The 22,204-nt window shown below is 29.7% G+C and overlaps 1 protein-coding gene across 1 annotated transcript in view; it reads left to right on the top strand.

Moving 5' to 3' along the window:
* Positions 1-22,204, top strand: part of LOC129918020 (cAMP-dependent protein kinase catalytic subunit 3) — an 88,450-nt gene that overhangs the window by 28,798 nt on the left and 37,448 nt on the right. The gene's annotated exons all lie outside the window — the stretch shown is intronic.

Genomic DNA, 22,204 nt, shown 5'->3' with positions numbered 1-22,204 from the left:
AATTGGAAATGATTTTTTTTAATATGTAATTGCTTATAGTACCTATACATTAAGGAATTTTCATATTTTTACTTGCGATATATGTAGGTACTATATTTTAAAAAAAGTATTAACTGGCAAACAAAAAATTTTGATTTAAAAAAAAATTGATTTTTTTTTAAATGAGTTTTCTTAATTCTTCCTAATTTGTATAGCAAGATAAACGTTTATCTGGGTAACATTTTTGTTGAAATCATTTAAGTCGTTTACAAGAAAGTCAGAAATAAAAAAAAACGGTTCTGCTGTCAGAAAAAAAATATTATATTTTAATTTTCTGATGTAGCTTTTCAGCCTTCAAAAATAAGCTGAAACTGGGTAATTAGCGAACAATTTTCAAAACTATTGCTTTTATCTGAAAAACCACTGTTTTCTTGTTTTCCATACAAACTTTTTAAATTTTCAAATACAAAAATCAGAGAATGTGCAGATACGGGACAAATACGGGGACTTATACGTCCCGGGTTTCTTAAATAAAAACCTGGGACAAGCTATAGAAATACGGGACAGTCCCGGGAAAACCGGGACGGATGGTCACTGTAAGGGCATGTTTAGGACATAACGATGTTAGAAAATCGAGAAAAGTGGGTCTCGCAAATCTGTCTGTCTGTCTGCCTGTCTCTATCTTGAGCTGCAGCCTAAACCACTGAAAGGATTTACTTAAAAACTCGTAGTTAAGCTTGTTTGGTGATTCCCTAGATTCGAGGAGAAATTCAAATTTTTTTTGAAACAAATTTACGATCTTCTTCTTCTTCCTTTTTTCTCGGCGCTGTTATGATCTCGATGTCGAGGGGATCATAACTATCCCACGTTACTGCTTCACACTAGTGATCCGCTTGTGGGGTTCGCCGGGTTGCCCTCAGAAATCGGCGGCAAGCCTCCCGGTTTTGTATTGTTCCATTTCTAAGGCCAACTGAATGCTGGTGTTTTTGCATTTGCTTGTACCAGGAGTTTTTAGGCCTACCTTTCTTATTATTTCGTTATGTATAAAAAATTTACGATATGTATAAAAAAAAAACTATGTAAAAAACGGCTCTTACGATTTTCAAACAAATTTTTTCTAAAAATTCTCTGTTCATCAAGAAATTAAATAGCATTCTTCGTTTAGAGGTCAAAACCAACTAAGGAGATGTTTTTGTAACTTTAAACTAAATTTTGTATTATTTTTTAAGTTTTTATAATTTTAAATATCTTTAAAAAAAGTCATTTATGAATTTTTTAAAAGCTTTAATATTCCAGGTGAGATAGTAAATTATCTCACAAAATTGTTTACTCACTATAAATTTGACTGCTTGCTTTGCAACATCAATTAATTTAAAGTTTGTATAAAAAAAATTATGTAGTCAAAAAGTAATTGGAAAATGTCGTTGAATTTGTTAACATTTTGACAAATTTAAAGGTGAAGATGTTTTTTGATCAATACTGATCTGACATGAATTTCAAAAGTCATTCGTCTTGCAATCACTTATTAATTTTGCCAATCCACTAATACTTGAATAAAGGTTGATCAAAAAAGGGCCTAAATTTGAACTTATATCAATTTTGACTAATACTTAATTTCTGGCCTTTGCATTTAATTATCTCAACTTTACCAAACATTATCGCGTTAACAATTTTCCATAACCTCAACATTTTGCATATTCACACGTGGTAGGCATAGTAGCATCAAGAAGCGTTCTCAATTAATGTCAAAATTTTCTTCATTAATGATTAAAAAAATTCTTTCAATCAAAGTAAGATGCGTCCACTATCAAAATATACATTTTTTTCTTTCAAATTATTTTGCAAACGTCATAATGTATGTACATATACCAACAAACTTGCATACGTAAATCATGAGGTATTTCTAAAGCTAACAAAACTTTTAATAAAGAGGCAAACTCTTAAAAGAAAAAAAAATAACCAAACCATTTCTTCCTTCCATGTGAAAGTAATTAGCATATTCAAATAGCTAGGTATATTTTAAAATTGCACAAAATTAGAAACAGCAACTAGCAATTTTTTCGCTCTTAGAAAATTGCATGTGTGCAGACGTCATAAGTACGTAATTTTATCGCTGATGGATTAATTGAGGCGGATAACGATCTCTGATAGTCATCGAGATTGTGTGGTTGGTTATACGTACGTATATATTCAATGGAAATGCACCTCTGTTCATTGATTGAATTTGCCGACTGCAGACAGGCCTCCAGCTAGTACATGATTTTATATTCAACAACAGGGCTGTCGTTTCTGTTTTAAGTGGTAAAAGGTTGCATTCAAAAGTAGAACAAGTATAAAACTTAAAATTAATACATTAAAACTTTTAAAAAAGACCAAGGTTTTCAAAGTAGTCACTTTTCAATTATTTTCTTCCAAAACCTGCCAAGTCATTAGCACCTTTTTAAAATATTTTGTTGAATGCACTATTTTGCTTCTATTAAACTTTAAAGAAGCAACAGAACCATCTTTAAAAAAGAAAAAATATTAGTCGATTTGTGGATCGTTTAAAAAAATTACAAATTTTATTTTAACCACTTCTAGAATAGTACTACGACAGCACTGTAATCATACTGGACTATATGCTTTTACTTGTTCGTCCAGCAATTTTAATATGACCCAGTAGCCAGTAAAGCGAGGAACCGATGCATGCATCATGAACACCCAACGAGTGTTCATCAGAACGCAGACTTTTTTTTTAATGGAATGGAAATGCTGATACTTAAAAATTTTCCAATTAACATTATTTTGCATTAATTCTATCGACGCACGAAAACGGGAACAATTGAAATTAATTTTTTGCCTTCTTTTTTTTTTACTTTCTTCTTGAGAAAATGCTTTCTGGCATATTTATAAGTAAAAACGGAAAATGTTTTAAGTAAATGGATACATTTGGCTAACGATCATGTTGCTTTAGCACTTAAACATTGGAGGAAGCAATTATGAACAAAATGATAATGATAGAGGTCCTTTTATTATCCTTCAATTAATTCTTTTTTTTGTCTACTCATATATTTTTCTATATCTTGTTCACTGTTGTTAAATGCGAATTTCTTCAACTAAATTTAGAATTAAGGTGGTTCTCTTGTCCTTGGTTGCTTGGGTGGTTGGTTAGACTACTTTATGATGAGAAAAACTAACAAATGTCACGAAGTTCATTATTTGGAACATGGTCGAGAGGGTTTGTTTCTTTTCGTTACACCTTCTACCCACATTCAAACAGTAGGTACTGTAGAAGGAGATACGTGTATGAATTGTTTTTGTTTGAAGTAGATGTATGTCGTGTCTATAGAATGTGATGGCATAATATATATTTTTTTTTTATCCATATCCTTCTTCATTCTATAATGGCCTCATTCTGTGGTCAAAAATAACAACTATAGATTCATAAAGTAGAAATGGGTCTCATATGGAGTATCTGTTGCGTTGAAGTGTATTTCATGACAAAACGTATGAGTATCTTTATACAATATATGTTAACAAGTGATGTGTACTAGAAAAAATGTTTTGTTATTGAATGAGGACAAAAGTGTTGAAGGGTCAGTTACTATTTGAAATAGAAATTCATAGAAATAAGGGTATGTCTTATATTTGTTTTGTTGTATAAAAATGTATTCATAATAATTGGAACACATTTTTATGCTATTTTTAATGAACAAGAAAAATATTTAGGTCTCTAAAAAATGACAAGTCTGAAGCATGTAAGCAATTGAAATTCTATTTTGCTCTATAAAAGTTATGAAAACTGTTAATAATATTGTCTAGTCTAGACCATTAAAAACTGTAGGAATTTTATATCTATACCAGGAACTTTCCAGTAAAGTGTTTTATTTAACGTAATTATCAAATTGCAATAAAAAATATCAATTTAGAGAAATAACCTTTTGGTATTTTTTTTAACAGCAGCTTCTTGCTAATCAGCAACAAACATTCAATTGAGTTACCTATATATGAATAATGAAAAAGTTTATTGCAAAGAACAAAATGATTGATTGGATCGAATTTTTGACAAAAACTAAGCAATAACAGAAAATTGAATGATAACACCGGGCAACTGGGTTTTTGTTTTACTAAGGCCCAATTTATTCACTCTCCATTATTTTTAAAGGCTCCATTAAAAATTATAAAACTGTCAAATCGCATACAAATTTTAAAATTTCCCTTTTTTAATGGCGACTTTAAATTTAATGGAGTGTGAATAAATTGGACCTAAGTGTGATAAAATTTTCCGAAGGTTTTTGGAGTTGTTGAACTCAAATCTGAAGTCAAAAATTTTGTATCCGCTCGCGTTTTCGAAATTATCCCTTTAAAAAATCTCAATAATCGATTTTTTGTTACATTTTAAGAATTTCCCTAAATTTTAGTGGTTGTAATTCAGAAAAAAAAAAACAATACTTTACTAAAGGTTTCGGGTGTCGTGAATATGAATCCATCAGAATTTTTGCGATATTGCTGTTATAAAATATCAATAATCGATTTTTTATTACATTTAAGCATTTCCCTATTACCTGTTTCACCAAAACTAGAGCTGCTAAAAAAGAGCTGAAAGCTTATTTAAAATTAGCGATGCCAAATTACTAAAACACAGTTAAGAAAATTCTTAAAACATAAAAGATGCAATTTTGTTACCAGTGTAATCAATTTTTCTGTATTATTTCTCAACTAACGTTAAATAAGCTTAAAATCAGAAAAAATTTTTTAAATCTCGGAGCCCAATTTGTATGAAACAGGGTACGACAATACTCAGTCAATTTTACTTTATTTGAAAATATTGGTATATACAAAATATTTTTGTAATGTCATGTCTGATTTATATGTAAAACTCGATTTTTTGAAAAATCAAATTTTCGAAGTTGATCTTTGCATTTTTTTTTAAATGTTCGGTTTGAGGTATTAATCTATATTAACTACCAAGCTGGTACTGGTTTGCCATAAAGGAGATGACCCATTTTTCTATGGAGCCTGGGCCCAGGGCGTACACCGACGAGACTAGTATCAAATGAAAGCTTATAGTGAGCCAAATATTTTCAAAAATGCTTTTGGGGATTTCGAGATATTTGAGTCTGAAGTTGGGGACGAAAAAATCAGAAAAATCGGATTTTTTCGAAACAAATCTTCATAGCATCCGAAGTATAGAACCTAGAAAAACAATTGTGGTACCAAATGAAAGGTTAGAGTCATACCTTTCGACTGATACTAATATCTTTTTCCTAAAATCAGTATTTTTTTTATATATGGCTCTTAGACTTTTTTTGAAAAAAAATTCCGTAACACTGATTTCAACGACTGATATCTCGAAAAAATAAGTAATGACATACACTTTTTTTCACACCAATGCAATCTTCAGTTTATAACCTTTTATTTCATATACATAAAAGTAACATTACTTTAAAAAAAAAACATATTATAAACAAAAAAAACTTACAAAAAAAATTAATTTAAAAAAAATTAATATCATTTTTTTCTATTTTATTCAAACCTTAATTATAATTGATAATAAAGAATTATTACATTTAACATTAAGAGACTCGGGTGATATGGCACCACGGGTGATATGGCACCCTTTCAATATCTCCCACTTAATGACTTCTTTTCAAAGCAAAAAGAGCAAAATAGAATACAGTCTGACGTAAGCTTTCAGTGGATGCATTCGGATCCGCAGTAGCCATTGCCACTTAAATTTAAAAAATGGACAAACAAAAAAGTGAGTTCAATTTGAGCGAAAAGTTTTTTTGTGTAAAATTGTTGTACGTGTGGTTTCAAAAGTATTTGACGTCGAGGGTTCATTTTAACACAAAAAGAACGATATCGGTTGTATTTGTGTGATTGCTCATTGCAATAACCAAACAAACGTGATTATTCGTGTCAATTAAAGAAAACAGAATTGTAGTCAAATGGGGGATATGGCACCCAAAAACCTCGGGATATATGGCACCGGTGCCATTTCCCCCGCATCTACTTTTGAACCTATTTATTTTTTAACTGACAATTGCATTTACAAAAAATTTCAGCAAACCAGGTAAAGTGGACTCAAACCCAGATCACAGCAGCCGTTGGAGCTGCTGAATGTCAAAAAAAGCAGTGACTAAGCATTTTGCGATTCCCTTCACACTTCACTAAATTAAGAAGGCTTCTTAAATGACCAGAACCTAAAAGTTTGCCCAATAGCTTTCAGATTGGCGGAAAAGTGCGGAATAAGGCAGTAATCCTAATGTCACTTTTGGTCTCATGATTCGTGTACGTCTTTCAACAACACATGCAACAAGTGTAACAAAAAAATATCAAGAAAAAATAGGGTGCCATATCACCCTGCATTAGGTGCCATATCACCCTCCATTTTTTCAATCATGATTTTTTAAATGTTTTTTATTTTTGCAAAAAATAACGAGAAATTATCTTTGAATTACACTAATGTACCTATTTTGTATTTAAGAAATAGTTTTAAAATAAATCTGCTTTTGTTTAAAATAGATATCTTCTTTATTTCTCAAGTAATGACGAAAAACGAAAATGGGTGCCATATCCCCCGACTTTACCCTAATGTTAAATGTAATAATTCTTTATAATCCAGTCAAATAAGGGTTTAACCTCGGAATGAATGTTAGTAGACATTTTTTTGCTCAATATATTCCTTTTGCCATTCTATAACATATCTCAAAAGTCTAGAAAAATCTTATGTCCGCTTGTCGCGATTTCAAGGTCAAATCCCCCTTTTTTTCTCCTTATTTGACTTTATTAATCCAGTCAAATAAGGGTTTAACCTTAACTTAATCAAAAAAATTCAAATATCATCCTTTTTTTGGAGCTCAAATTCATTTAAGATACCTATTGTTTTTATTCTTAAACGTATAATTAACAAAATTGTGACGAAAATACTTTAAAAATGTAAGCAACTTAGCTTTGAGATTAATTTCATGTGACGCAATCGTGCATTTCCTTTTTTGATAAGGTAATATATTGCTTTTTTTTCAAAAACGTTTATACAATTTTTTGTAAACACGTCAAAGATTTTTGTATACTTGTTCATCCTTACGCTAAAAATGACAAATTTTTAATTTATTTTCAATGATGTTTTAATGGAGTTAAAATTCTATACACTTCGCGTCACTTGAATAGAAACAACAATTTTTCTTTAGAAAATACCGATTGGCGCTTCGGTGAGGTAACTTAGTAGATTTTTGGTTTTGCATTTTCAAAGAGGAATTTTTAATTAACAATGTTGTAAAAACAAAAAACCCAAAACAGAAACCGTATGGCTACTAGTTGCGTTTTTTCGCATTGCTTCACAAAAAACAGTGTTTTTTTTTGCGTCACTTGAATAGAAACAAGCTCTTAAATTAGATAAAAATGATGAAAAATCATGGACAACACTAATTTTAGTAAAGCAGTCTTAAACTTTGACATTATTTGCACATTATAACCAATTATGGGCTACGAGCTACCATTAGGCATCACAGAAAATGCATAAATAGCAGCTAACATTGGAAATGCACTTGCACTATGCAAAATCGCGAAAGATATTGGAAAATTTGCCAAATTTGTATGAGAATATTTTTGAAATATCGTAAACTAGTGATTGAATAAAAAAATAAGACAGGTGAGACCCAAATCAAGAGCAGAGAAAAAAATAATTTAAAAACTAGCAGCAATTTCCTTCACTTTGCCGCTAAAATCGGTAAAAAACGTGGTGTTAGTGCGATGGTAATGTGTTGGTTTGTACCATCATGGAAGTTATAAAAGGTGCACAACATTTAAAAGCCTCAAAATGCAAAATAAAAACATTTTAAGTTCTACTAAGATTACAAAAAAGTTAACTATTTTATAGTTGCATTTGAACTGAAAAGAAGTGAGGTAAAGAGTGGTTTTTTAAAGGAAAACATACCAACTCAGATGGACCACGTTAATATTAGTCCTATTTCATTGGTTTATGAAAGAATAACTTTTATCGCATCGCCAATAAGGGGCAATAAAATGTGTTATAATAATACGCTTTGTTTTTATGATGTGCAATAGGAAAATTGAAGCTTCACGCTTCGAAAAAAGATGCAAACTTTTACAAAGAAATAATGGAAGAAGCTCTTGGGAAGTTTAGGAACGTGGAAAAACAACCCTCTTAGAGATTGCACAAGGAGAGTTCCAGAAAAAAACAACGCAATAGAAACAAAACAGATGCATTCCGGATGAAAACGAAAGTTTATTTCACTTATTCAAACCTTAAATTGTAGAAAATGCCATTTTCTTAATTTGTAAGAAGTTACCAAACACTATAGTCACTTTCTCCAATTAGGTCCACATTTGTGCACAGTACAAGTGCATTTTCAATGTTTAATTCTATTTATGCATTTTCTGTGATGCCTAATGGTAGCTCGTAGCCCATAACTGGTTATAATGTGCAAATAATGTCAAAGTTTAAGACTGCTTTACAAAAATTAGTGTTGTCCATGATTTTTCATCATTTTTATCTAATTTAAGAGCTTGTTTCTATTCAAGTGACGCAAAAAAACACTGTTTTTTGTGAAGCAATGCGAAAAAACGCAACTAGTAGCAATACGGTTTCTGTTTTGGGTTTTTTGTTTTTACAACATTGTTTGTTAAAAGTTCCTCTTTGAAAATGCAAAACCAAAATCCTACTAAGTTACCTCACCAAAGCGCCAATCGGTATTTTCTAAAGAAAAATTGTTGTTTCTATTCAAGTGACGCGAAGTGTATTTTTGAAATAAATCCAAATTCCAATTTGTTCTTTTTTTATATATTTTATTTTTCTGTTCTTAATTTGTCAAAAACTAAGCTTCCTGGTACAAAGTCGTAAAGAAAAATACTCAGGTCTATAAAATTTTAATAGTTGTTATTTACTATAAATCATTCAGCAAATTATGATTTTAATTAAATAAAATGTTTTGTTTCGCAGAGATATTTTTTTATATATATAAAAATACATAAATACATATTGTTACAAAAACTGTCTACCTTCTCATTAAGACTTGATGGTACCTCGAAACCAAATCTTTCGCATTCAAATGTTTCCTTTAATTTTTATTTCATATATTTTTTTTTTTCTAATCTAAATACACCCAAATTAATGTTATTTTCCCATAAAGTGTGGTCAGACAGTACGCACGTCTGAGAAGAATTAAATTATTTTTGTATTTTTTTCTGGGGGCGTTGTGTTGTCAGTTTTTTTTTTTAAATAAAATTAAAATAAGAAATATTTTAATTTTTTTGCTTCCGAAACATGTTTATCCAAATTATCATTAAAATTAATTTAAAATTTGAAATGCGTACAAAGGAAGTGATTTTATTTTATTATTTTAGCAAGAAAAAAAAGAAGAACAAAAAAAGTGAAACCAATAAAGCGTCCAAATGTCCAAGGTCAAGACCAACAAAAAGTTGTTGTTATCTGATATTTATAAAGTTCATTGATTCATACGAAATCCAAAAAAAAGAACAACATTTATTTATTTTCGTGTGATTTATGTATTATAATCAACAATTCCAAATAAATGCCAAAATTATAAAAACAATACAACCCAAATTGTGCAAGGATATACAAACATACGTTCGGTTTTTATTAAAGCACCTTTACGTGGATTGCATCGTTTGGTTAACAATTTTATAACCTCTCTTTGCAAAAATATATTTTTGCTGACAAACATGTGCGTTGTTTTTATGTTTTTATTTACACGTCCAAAATTTATTGATGTAATCAATATTTTGTGAAATTGCAACCAAAAAAAATTAAAACTCTCTCGCCGGGTTTTCCCTTGAACTCATAGCGCACTTGCTCGTTTATTGTTGTAATTATATTTTATATACGAGAACCAATATTAAATGTTTAATTTTTGTTTTCTTTGTAAATAAACTTATTCAGAATTTATTGTGTGCTGCGTGATAGTTTAGCATAATAAATTTATAATATTTTCACTTTCACGATGCTGATGTTTCTGTTGGTATAGGACTTTGTGCGCAATTTTTCAACAAAAACCACAGAGAGTTAAACAAGGAAAAAGAAAAACAAACAAACCACATTTTTATAATTGTTTCTGACACTTACGTGAGTTAAATACGTAAATGCGTTGAAACAAAAAAAAAAACAAAACACTAGATGCGATGCAATGTTTACTAAATACTTAATTGGTTTTTTTTACTTGCAATAAAATATTACTCTATACAATAGCTAACGGGCAAGTTGAGGATTTGTTAAAAATGACAAAGTGTTTTAAGGCTAACGTTTACGTTTCCAAGTGCTAATGTAATTGAAATATTTTTTCTTTTTACTATAAATGATTACAAGGATTTAGAAAATAGAGAAGACAATCTATTGTTTGTGCTGTGCAAAGACAGTACTTTCATATGGTTAAGCGATTAGTGCTAATGACTTTAAGACACTCTGACCTATTGAAGAAATCTACACTTAAAGTTCGCAAAAAATCCGTTTAAGTTGTAGGTTAAAGGTGATTAATTATATTTAAAAAAATTATTTTATTAATATAGTTTTTTGAAAATTTTATGAAGAATTTTTTTGAAAACTGACAAGAACTTCTTTTTTAAGACCTCACGAAATAGTTCTCGAGCAAGTTTTTTAGATAATTACTTTATTATTTTTTCTACAATGAAACGTGTCAAATCTAAAAATATTCTATATTAAACTTCCAAAAACTCAAATTTCGATTTATCAAAACTACTTTTGAAAGTAACTTACATTACAAAATTGGTTATTGTAATATTCATTAAAGAATCGAAAATTAACCCGAATTTTATGTTTGTCTACATTGTTTTGTATTTGGGGAGAGAGGCAGTGAAGCAATAAAAAATATGAGAGTTCAATAGAATTGTGAATTTTGGCCATAAGTTAACAGTCGATTGGACAAAATCTACAAAAGTTTTGTGTGAACTTTTGACTTATTTTGGTTGATTGTTAGTCTATAATTGATTTGTGGACTTATAACCTTCCCAAGTCTATCAATATTCCAATTTGGACTTTTGGACTGTAGAATTTTGACCCAGCACCGCGATTGATTGAAATCTATGAATTTTCGTGTCCTGTTTTTTTTTTTTATTAAAAAAGCTTCACTTCCTTAAAAGGTCAAATAATAATCAAGACAAAGAAAGAGGGCCTTAAAAACCGATGTTTCCAACAAGAGTTTTTCCTGGAGGAGCAAAAATGTGTGAGTCTATTATTTTTCAAGCATTCTATAAATTTAAATACCAAAATCTCTTAAAATGAATAAATTTCTCTACCTAGATCTTTAAGTTTTTTTTTCATCAAAATACTTATTTTCTCAACATTTTTGCCAGCAGTTTATACCGATAATAAGATTTTCCATTTTATAAGAAAGCAGCATTTTAAGCATTTCAAAAGATTCAAAAAGTCTAAAAACAACAAAGCCGATGATTTACGTAATGGGTTGTACTCAAATCAGATCAACTTATCTCGGGATTAGTCAACTCTGCCAACTTGACACTTCTCAACTACGAATATAGTTCAAATCAAGACACTCTTTCATTCCTATGGAATAATTCTAGTAGTCAATTTATCCGGTTTGAAATCTTTAAGTTAAGTCAGTTAAATTGAATGAGATGAGTTGTCTTGAGATGAGTTGTCTTAGGATGAGTTGTCCTGAGTTGACTTGAGCTAATTGAGCGAGTACTGGCTGAACGACTGGCCTTGTCAATAAGTCAAATATTGATAAAATTGGACAGAAATATATCCAATATACTGTCTCTGTCCAGCAATAAAGGAAGACTGTTTTAATTACCAACTTTTTAAAAATAATTACAAAATTATAAAAACAACCAGTATAACAGGCCCATTTGTACATTTCCTTGTTCAGAGGTTTTTACACAATTTTTAGCCAAACAAAAAAAAAATAATTTTTTTTCAAATAAACGTCTCAAAAATGCTAATTTAAGAAGTAAGTACAACCAACTCAATCTTCCACTTAATATTTAATTCAAGGATATTCCACTAAAGGTGCAATGACGCAAGACGAAAACAAAAAAAAATTAAATACAAAGAAAATAAGTATTCACGCAAAATAATTACATTGACGTTACTTAGATTTACGTAATTGCAATCAAATTGTACATCCAGACGAGTACTTTTTTTTGAATCTTTGCTCTCAATAATAATGAGATTGTTTTCATAATAATTTAATTTAAAATTGACTTCAGGGTAAAATCAACACATTTACGAAGAAAATTATTGTGAATTATTGTAAATTGTGTTGCAATTGTGTAATATTTTTTTGTTTTTGTATATTGATTAATTTATAAATAATGATGTTTTGGAGTGAAGTTTATAATTAATGAGAAAAAATTCAGAAATCTGTTTTAAAACAACCAGGGTTGATGATTAAAAATAATAATATTTGCAATAAATTTTCAATAATGAAACCTTTACCGCACCTAGGCCACACATTTTTAATCAATTTAACCCGAAACATTTTAAACAAACTGACATTTGAACACATTCAATATTAACAAGTGTTGTATATAAATATAATCCCCATACTTTGGAACCAATAAATTTATATTTCAGGAAAGAATTCCCATTTATCCTCCTTCACCCCCCCCCCCTCCATTATTATTTGATTAATAATTCAAAATGAACAAATGTTTAAATGCCAATTGGCCTTTTTGACTGCAAAAACGATCCCAATCCAGAACGTCAAAGAGGAGAAAAAAAAAAAACTATACTAAAGAATCTTAAATTGGAAACATAAATTCTGAGCAGATGGATAGCATCTGGAAGAATGAACATTACTAATGGCTTTGGCCGGGTGAACTACTTAAAGTGTGTGTTTATTGTGAATTGATTTTAAAAATGTTTATCTAGACCGTGAACAAAACTCATTTGTGGTATAAAAGCACAAAAAGAAAAAAAGAAAAAAGTTGATATAATTATTCATTATGTTTTGCTTCTTTTAATGTTTTTTTTTTTTTATGCCTTCTTCAAAAAAGCTAAACAAGACTGATAGATGTTTAATAAGTTGACCATTCTCCAACATGAATCATACAACTACAGTCGATCTTGATATGTTGTTTATACTCATAATTGAATTGGCACACATGCTCTTGATTTTTTTTTTTTTCCAAAAATATTCTAATGGATTTTTCTTTTTATATAGAATCAGAGAGATCTCTTTGAATATTGAGGTCTTTAACACTTTAAAAATTTTTGTTTACTCCAAAAAGTCACGTCTTTTTTTTTTTTTTTTTGCACATGAAAATTAATTTTCAATAATTTATATTTTTGAAAAAATAAGCCAAAATTTTAAGACTGTTTTTTTTTTTTTGATTTTGAAAAGATCCACACTTTTGAGAGACGTTTTTGTAATTAGTGTTTATGGAAAACGTTTTTGCTATTAACCCAGATATATTGAGGTACTTGGCCGGGTTATAATCGTACTTAATCGCTTTATGAATAGAAATAGACTGGAAGACTGCAAAAAAATAATTTTTAAACAGATTTTTGTCAAAGAAAAGTTAACATAATAATAAACAAAAACATGAGCGAGTTATTTTTGTTAACTGTTTCAAGGGGTTATAATCCACTTGTAGGTCCCAAAAAAGTGTTTTTTTGCGAAGAGGCTATTTATTAAATAAATACATAGAATAAATGTACATAAATCGAATTAAATATATTTTAAGAATTCGCGATGTATTTAAAAAAACATTGTAGTAGATCTCCTAGAGAATATGCACAAAAAGGTATCTGGCAGTGAGGAAGATATAGCTGATCCAAATTATCTGAAATACAAAAAAAAAACAAAGGATTCATTTTTAATATAGATGAATACAGTAGTCATGATCTATGGAATCTTCCCGAAGCTTCCCGAAGAAAAAAAATTGTTTTTTTTTCAAGAAAAATTACTTTCAAAAACCTTATTCCTTCGATTATAACCTGACAAAATTATCTAAAAAGATTTCGTGAAAATTTCAAGTCTGTCCAGGAGTTTTGGAGAAATAAGTTTAAACACGCGTTTTAGGTTTTGTGCACAATTTACCTGAGCTAAGTTAAGACGTCTTAAGTAAAAGTAAAAATGAAAACTAGTCCAGTTGCTAACTTTTCCAAGAGGCTTACCAGTGGTTTCGGGAGACATAAGGAATTCCATTATGATCCGAAAGACTTTGGCCAAAGATTCTTCAAAACAGTTCCAACCAGATTTCTCTCTAGATCTTTTTATTTAGCAAAAAACTGAATAACCTATTAAGATTGAAAGAACTAACTGTTTTTTTTTTCTTGGAGATCATAGAAAAAAAGCTTCAAAATTTTGCAACTATCTCCTTATTGTTGGGAACTAACTAGGTTACAAATATTGAGATTGGTTTTGTTGTCAAAATTGTAACCAAATATGGAAATTATTCATTTCCACAGAAAAGATCCTTAATATTATTTAAAAGTGTACCTATATTTGCTTGTTTAAGTCTTTTTGTTAAAGAATATAAAAATAAGACAAAAATTTGCCACAATCAATTTTCAAAGCATCAGTTGGTTAATAAGCAATTAATCTTTTATCAATCTTCGTCTTCCTTTGGAATTTTTTTTCGCATTTTATTGAACTTGAAAATGTATTTGATTTTTGCGTAATTAAGTGGGAAATTCATTTTTAATTTCAAAGTAAACAAAATTCTTAACCAATTTCATGTCTATCAAAATGTGTTTCCATATGTTTTTTCCCTCAACAACAACAAAAAACTTATTCAACTAATTAAAAATCAAAAATATTGCATTCTTTTTCCATTTCTCATAAAATCATTTTCCATTAAGATTTTCTTTCATTATTTCTTGGAAATAAAAAAAAAAAAGTAGGTATGATATTCAACTTTTACTTTGTTCCAATTTATTTCTACATCAATTTTCCTCTTCTTTTTCTTTATACTTGGACAGACATGAATCACTTTTAAATGATTCTGATAAATCCCATTCACTAACATTTCAGTCGTCACTCTTTTATATTAATTTGATTTGATTTCTCCATTAATGAACAAGTTTTATTTTTTTGTCACTCAACAATAATAGAAACAACAACTTAACTGATCTTAGCACATTTTTGCACTGTATCAATTTTGAGATGAAATTAGTGCAATTAACTTTCCATAAATGCAATGTAAAGATCACATTTGGATTTCAAGGCATAAATAAGCAGTCAGCATGATTGTCTTACTGACATGAACAACGAACACATTTGTAGCACTCTTGGAGTAGTGGAAATTTTAAATTTACTTTTATGGAAACTTCAAATATTTTAAAATTACATTTTAAAAAAAATTTCAATTTTTGATTTTTTGAAATAGCAACTTTAGAGCTCTATTACCATGTTAATAATAAAAACATTTAACCCATTCGACCACTCATTCAATTGGTGGCAAGAAACCTCATCTAATGGGCCCATTCAAAGCCATTAAACTAAACAAATTATACCAAAACCATCTATATTCCATCAACCACAATTAATTTCAAAAATCATTTACACTACCTTCTCTTAGCTCTTTTTCTGAGGAATGAATGATCAATAGAGAGTTAACCACTTATGATTAAAATTAGCCACCTCTTAACTGTTACCACTACTTAACCCAAAAGCCAACAAGCAAAGCATTTATCCATTTTTAATTGGCAATTATATATCTCACTTCTCACATCCAAGGCTAATCATTTTCAAATTTTGTAATCAACAACTATTCCGTTTCCTTGATCCTGTTTTTGATATTACCTATCTACAAATAGATTTTTTCCACATCAAAGAAAGTGTAAAGTTCACACTAATAAGCTTATTTTAAATTTCATATAATTCATACTCTAGGTCTGCCTTCTGCCACTCTTATGGTTAAACGAAGCAATCAATAAACCGTCCATCGGGTTATACCTTTCTATTTACAAGCAAAACACTTGAGATTTAATGTACACATAGAGTTAGGTACGCAATAGCAAAAAAAATGAAGAAGCCAAAAGAAATATTAATAATTCTTTAAACAGGTTCAATGGGAATGACAGTGAGAAATCAGTGATGCCACACTGTGTGAATTTGCTATAAGTCTAAGTAAAGAAAAAAACACCTTGGGGTTAAAAACACGAAATTTATTTTGACCTACAACTTAACCTATAGCGTAGTTTCATAAAATCGAAACAAAAAATCTTATTATTAAAAAACAGGGTTACCATTTTAGTAAAATATTTTTACTTCTTAAAACAATTATGATCTATAGGTTTTCGAGATATGATTTTTCAAAGTTTTTTGTCTTTGTATTCGGGCTATATCTGGAGTAATAAACGATCAATCTGAATATAAAGCTGAATAAATAAGCAACAAACACCTGGAATCACATTCTTGGGTCACTCAAGATGTTTGAGTGCAATGTAGCGAAGCATTTTAAAAAAATCGATTTTTTAAAGAAAATTTTTGCAATAAAAACTTTATTACTGAAATAAAAAATCTAAATCTTTCGAATCCTCATTGTTTTATATATTTTATGTATAGTGCACTTTCTGGAAAAAATAACAAGATAACTTTTTTTCAAAATGTATGGATAAGTTAAAAAGATTTGATAATTTTTGCAATGATCAAAATTTTCAACTCTTTTTGTTACTTTTTGTGTTTTTCTCTATAACTTGAAAAGGAAGCCGAATTCCAAAATTTTTATTAAGAAATTTTCTGTATATAATTCAATTTTTTATTGATACCTAACCTTTTAAAAAATTTTTAAATTAAAATATTGTTAAAAACTCAAGAAAAACTATTAAAAAAAGACAACAAAATGACATTTTGTATGTTTTTACTAAATAGTCTATTTTTATCCTTTAAGTATTTATAAATATTGAACTTGTAATGGAGAAAAGAAAATACTTTATTTTTCAACATAATGGTCACAAAAATTGAATACGGCTAAAATTGGATAAGATATGGACTTTCAAAATATACTGCTTTTGGTCTTTTTGAGCCAATTTTTCGAGTTTACTGGGCTTTAATCTCTATGAAAAGTATAACGACACTTGGTGTCCAAAAATGTTTTATTATTTTGTAAACTAATGTAATTTATTACCCTATGATTTTTTCTGAAAAAAAAAATCTCTCAACATTTACGCTTTAAAGTTCTAATGAAAATAACAAAAAATTGACAACACTGATCCAAAACTGCATCAACTACATTTATGATGACAAAAAAGTGAAAACTGAAAAAATAAAGAGATAATTGAAATTGCACACACACACTAAACACAAAAAATAAAAAAAAAACTAAGTAAGCAACCATTGATTTTTTTGCTTTTACATAACTTTCGCGCAAATAAGCCATAACATGAGTGACGGGGTCTGCGATCGAAAAAACTGTCTGGACTTTTGAACAGATTGATGAAACTCTTTAACAAACAACAGCGAGGTCCATTGCAATGGTGCAAAAGAAGAAAGTTGATTTTCAAGACATTCGAATGCGTATATCTTCCAAACAACAAAACATATCACAATCACTTTATAGTAGCAGGAGAATCTTTCAACAGAAGGGATAATAAAAAATCAAACATTTCATTTCCACGAATAAATTTAATTATAAATGTTATAAAGAAGTTCCAATTTTGTCTGAACGTCAATTCTTTTCAGGAGTCATTCCTCCCGTTAGGGATTTTAATTAGATTTGGATAAATATAAATCTTGTTGTTTTTTTCTGTTTCTTTGTAATAAAAATTATTTAAGCTAATTTTGTGAATCATCCAAAGATTAAATCTATATTTAAGCACCTTTGTGTGAAAAAAAAAACAGCGTGGGATAAAAGATTTATATTTTTGTAGTCGGATAACTTAAGTAAGAATGGGTGTTAAATAACTTATCTAATTGAGATAATGGTTTCTTATGTTGTAAATTCATTAAGTTGGAAGTCGCAATTTTATTTGAGAAAAGAAACTATAGAAAGTATCGGAGTGTTATATGAACGTCCTCGAGGAGTACCTACCTATAATTATTCTTTTGAATAGAAAAACGTAATTTCTCTTGCTACTGATATCTAAAAATAAGTTTAATAAAGTAGATAATAATGGAGAAGGATGTGTTTCCATGGCACAAGTTGGAAAAGAAGGTTCATTCGTATTGAGATATAACTACTTTGGTTCTTATTTCTAATGCAGATGCTATAAAATTGTAAATTATTCACTCACTAAGATTGTAATAAATTATAATAGTCAAATCAAAGCACAATTTTTATTTAAATTATATTGAAACTAACGTGATAAAATATTTTTATAGTCTCTGTACATTTATAACAAATTTTACAAAATTTAAAAAAAAAGTTCACGAATTTTGCCCCTAGAAAGTGTAATACTCAATTTAATGCAATATAACCAGTAATTAGACAAGACGCTTCCAACGGTAATTCATTTATTAAGTTTCAATAATAAGTTCAGAAGCTATGATGCCACAGATGAACATTGATACATAAAAATAAACTAATAACACTGGTCAACAAAATTTGACTTTTTTTTGCCACAAGAACCAAAATATACTTTTCTAGTATATTTTGGGGTGCTGATTCTGAATCTGAAGTCAGAAAAATTTGATTGGCCTCCGTTTTTGAAATATTACCGTTATAAAATGCTAAAAAACGTCATTTTGGCTGTTTTCGAGGTTCTGTTTTTATGTGGGGTAATTCATTATAAACAAATTTGTAACGGTTATAATAAGAACTGATATTCTACTTTCAAAAACTGTTTTCCGATTTTCCCGATATCTCCTTTATTGCTCGAGATATCTTAAGTTTCAGTTAATAAGCCAAAGAGAAACTAAACTAAATTAAAAGATTAAGTCACTGGTCACAGAATTTTTGCCACAAGAACCAAAATATACTTTTCTGAAGGTTTTTGGGTTGTTGAGCTCGAATCCGCAATCAGAAAAATTCTATTAGCCTCCGTTCTTGAAATATAACCGTTATAAAAAAAACCTTTATTTTGCAATTTATAACGGTAATATTTCAAGAACTATGGCTAATAAAATTTTTCTGATTGCGGATTCGAGCTCAACAACCCAAAAACCTTCAGAAAAGTATATTTTGGTTCTTGTGGCAAAAAAAGTTTAATTTGGTTGGCCAGTGTTGTTTCTGATTCAAAGACCGCTATTTAAGTTTTAAATATCTCGGGCAGTAAAAGAGATATCGGAAAGATTTAAACATTTTTTGAAAGAATAAAATCAGTTCTTATAGCCACCATTACCAATTAATTCATAATGTATTACCCCACATAAAAACATAACCTCGAAAGCAGCCAAAATGACTTTTTTGACATTTTCTAACGGTAATATTTAAAAAACGGAGGCCAATAACAATTTTATGACTTCAGATTCGAGTTCAGCACATCAAAAACTACTAGAAAAGTATATTTTGGTTGTTGTGGCAAAAACCTTGTTGACCAGTGTAATTCTCCTTTTGGCTTTGCAGTCTTAAGGTAAAAACTGCTGACTGTTTTAAAAATTAAAGTAATTTAACTTCCGTTCAAAATTAAGTTAATTGTAACTTACTTTAAAGAACACAATAAACCATAAATTATTAGGGTGTGTCAAAGTGCTAAAGTATGGAATTTTCAAATTCCACGAACTAGTTTTGAACAAATTAACTTTCAAACTTAAAATTAAAAAAAAAAAAGAAAACAAAATTCAAACCAATTTTTTTCGAAATTTAATTTAACGTTCTTAAGAACTATATTTTTAAATTTTCTGTAATCAATTTAAAATCAAAAACTGAAAACCAGATGATTTTAGAACAGAAAAATACAGTTAGTAAGACACCAACCCTTTACTACAATTATGTTTTTTTTTTTTTTTTTTTGTATCAGTAACTTTCTAAAGTCTAAAACATTTCAAAACCAAGTTTTGAAATGTTTTTTAAAACAAATAAAAAAGACCTTCAACAACGTAGTATTAGGAGTAAGGGTCATTTTTTCGATAACACGGCTTATATTAATGATAAGTTAATAAAAAAAATATTACGTATCTTATACGCTGGATTTCGAAATATATTTTTGAAGTTATACTTCTTATGGGAGGGTGGGTATGAAAATTTACTTTTTGACAAGAATGTCAAAGGGATTATGACGCGATCACCCTGGGTAGCAGGGCTGTCGTTTCACCTTTAGAGTAGGCAGTACTTTAGTATTTAAAAATGCAGTACGCCGCAGTACGGCAAACATAAAACACACAACACTTTGCAAGTTACATGTTTCATGTGGCAAGTTGCATGTGGCAAGTCGTATGTGGCAAGTTGCATGTGGCAAGTTGTATGTGGCAAGTTGCGTGTGGCAAGTTGCATGTGGCAAGTTGCGTGTGGCAAGTTGCATGTGGTAATTTCCATGTGGCAAGTTGCCAGGGTTGCAAAAAGCTCACATTTCAGCTCAGCTCACAGCTCAGCTCAAATTTGAGCTAGGTACCATAGCATAGCTCATTTGAGCTGAGCTGAAAGTGAGCTGAGCTGAAAGTGAGCGCCCCAACTTCCAACGCCTATATCTCGGAATTTTGAAAAAAAATGAAAAAAAATTTTTTGATGCCAAAAGGTAGCGAGGACTCTAACCTACATTTGGGTACAACTCCCATCCCTGTAGGTGCACGCGTTCTCAAACTGGGTGAACTTAAAGGTAAAAAAAAAGTTAAGCCCGATTCTGAAAAAATAGGTATGATGTGGCGGTTTAACATGGAAGATGATTTTTTAAAAATCTGAGAATGTGCAAAGCGTAGGCCCATGACACAAGCTATCATTGGGTATCACTCCCAAAAATTGCTCTCAAGCGGTTTAGCTTCCAGGAGCATTCAAAGATTCGGGGATTTTTCGAAAAAAAATTTTACCCCAACTTTCAAACGCGATTTTCTCGGAATTTTGAAAAAAATCGAAAAACCGGATTATACCACTATCGGCTAGCTGAGAATATAAGCTTTCATATGGCACCACTCCCCTGTCTCTAGATCAAAGCGTTCCAATGCCTTTATCGCGGAATTTTGAAGAAAATGAAAATAAAATTTTTGATGCCAAAAGATAGCGGGGACTCTAACCTACATTTGGGTACAACTCCCATTCCTGTAGGTCCACGCGTTCTCAAACCGGGAGAACTTAAAAGTAAAAAAAAATAGGCGCGATTCTGAAAAAAAAGGCATGATGTGGTGGTTTAACATGGAAGGCGATTTTTTAAAAATCTGATAATGTGCAAAGCGTAGGCCCATGACACAAGCTATCATTTGGCATCACTCCCAAAAATTGCTCTAAAGTGGTTTAGCTTCCAGGAGCGTTTAAAGATTCGGGGATTTTTCGAAAAAAAAATTTACCCCAACTTTCAAACGCGATTTTCTCGGAATTTTGAAAAAAGTCGAAAAACCGGATTGTACCGGAATTTTTTTTTTATGATAAAAAAAGAAATATTTTACTAAAAAAAATAGAAATATATTTACTATCAAAAACACCAAGAGAAAAGATCACGAAAAATTATCTGTCTTATTTATAAAAATATCTATGTGTTAAAATAATTCCATTAATAACTAGAACCAAACATCTTAAGCTATGGTGTTATATAAAAGTTTAAAATATCTTCATATTTCATTATACTTTCCAAATAAAAATCAATGTATCCTCTCACCCATCACAGCTCAGCTCAGCTCACTTTACCTTAGCTCACCCAACAGCTCAGCTCAACCATCAGCTCAGCTCACTTTCAGCTCAGCTCAAATGAGCTGAGCTATGGTACATATCTCAAAAGTGAGCTAGCTCAAAATTTGAGCTGAGCTGCGAGCTGAGCTCAGCTCACTTTTGAGCTTTGTAGCAACCCTGCAAGTTCCATATTGCTACTACTAGTGCTGAAGCACACACAATTCTCATAAAATTACCATATCGCACATTTTATGCGCAATCATTTACTTTCGTTAACCATATATAGTACGTTCTGAACCGCACAACATGAGTAAAGTTCACAGATTAAATTGAAAACTACATGGACGCAAGGAGGATGAAAGAATTAATTTATTGTTCACTTGATAAAAATGTAAAAAACGAAGTGTGGATTAATTAATTTAATAATAGAAATTAAAAAAATCAAATGAAATTCATTTATATATGTATACTGAATGAGAAGTATAACTTCAGTCGAGTTTACATGTGTACACACACTCTTTTTTTTTTTTTTCAAAAAGACCTATTTTTTAGTGTTTTTCCTTTTTTTTTTTTATTTTTAAGA

Source organism: Episyrphus balteatus, chromosome 4 (genome assembly GCF_945859705.1).
Source record: "Episyrphus balteatus chromosome 4, idEpiBalt1.1, whole genome shotgun sequence".
NCBI classification, from domain to species: Eukaryota; Metazoa; Arthropoda; class Insecta; order Diptera; family Syrphidae; genus Episyrphus; species Episyrphus balteatus.
This window is presented reverse-complemented; position numbering and strand designations above follow the sequence as displayed.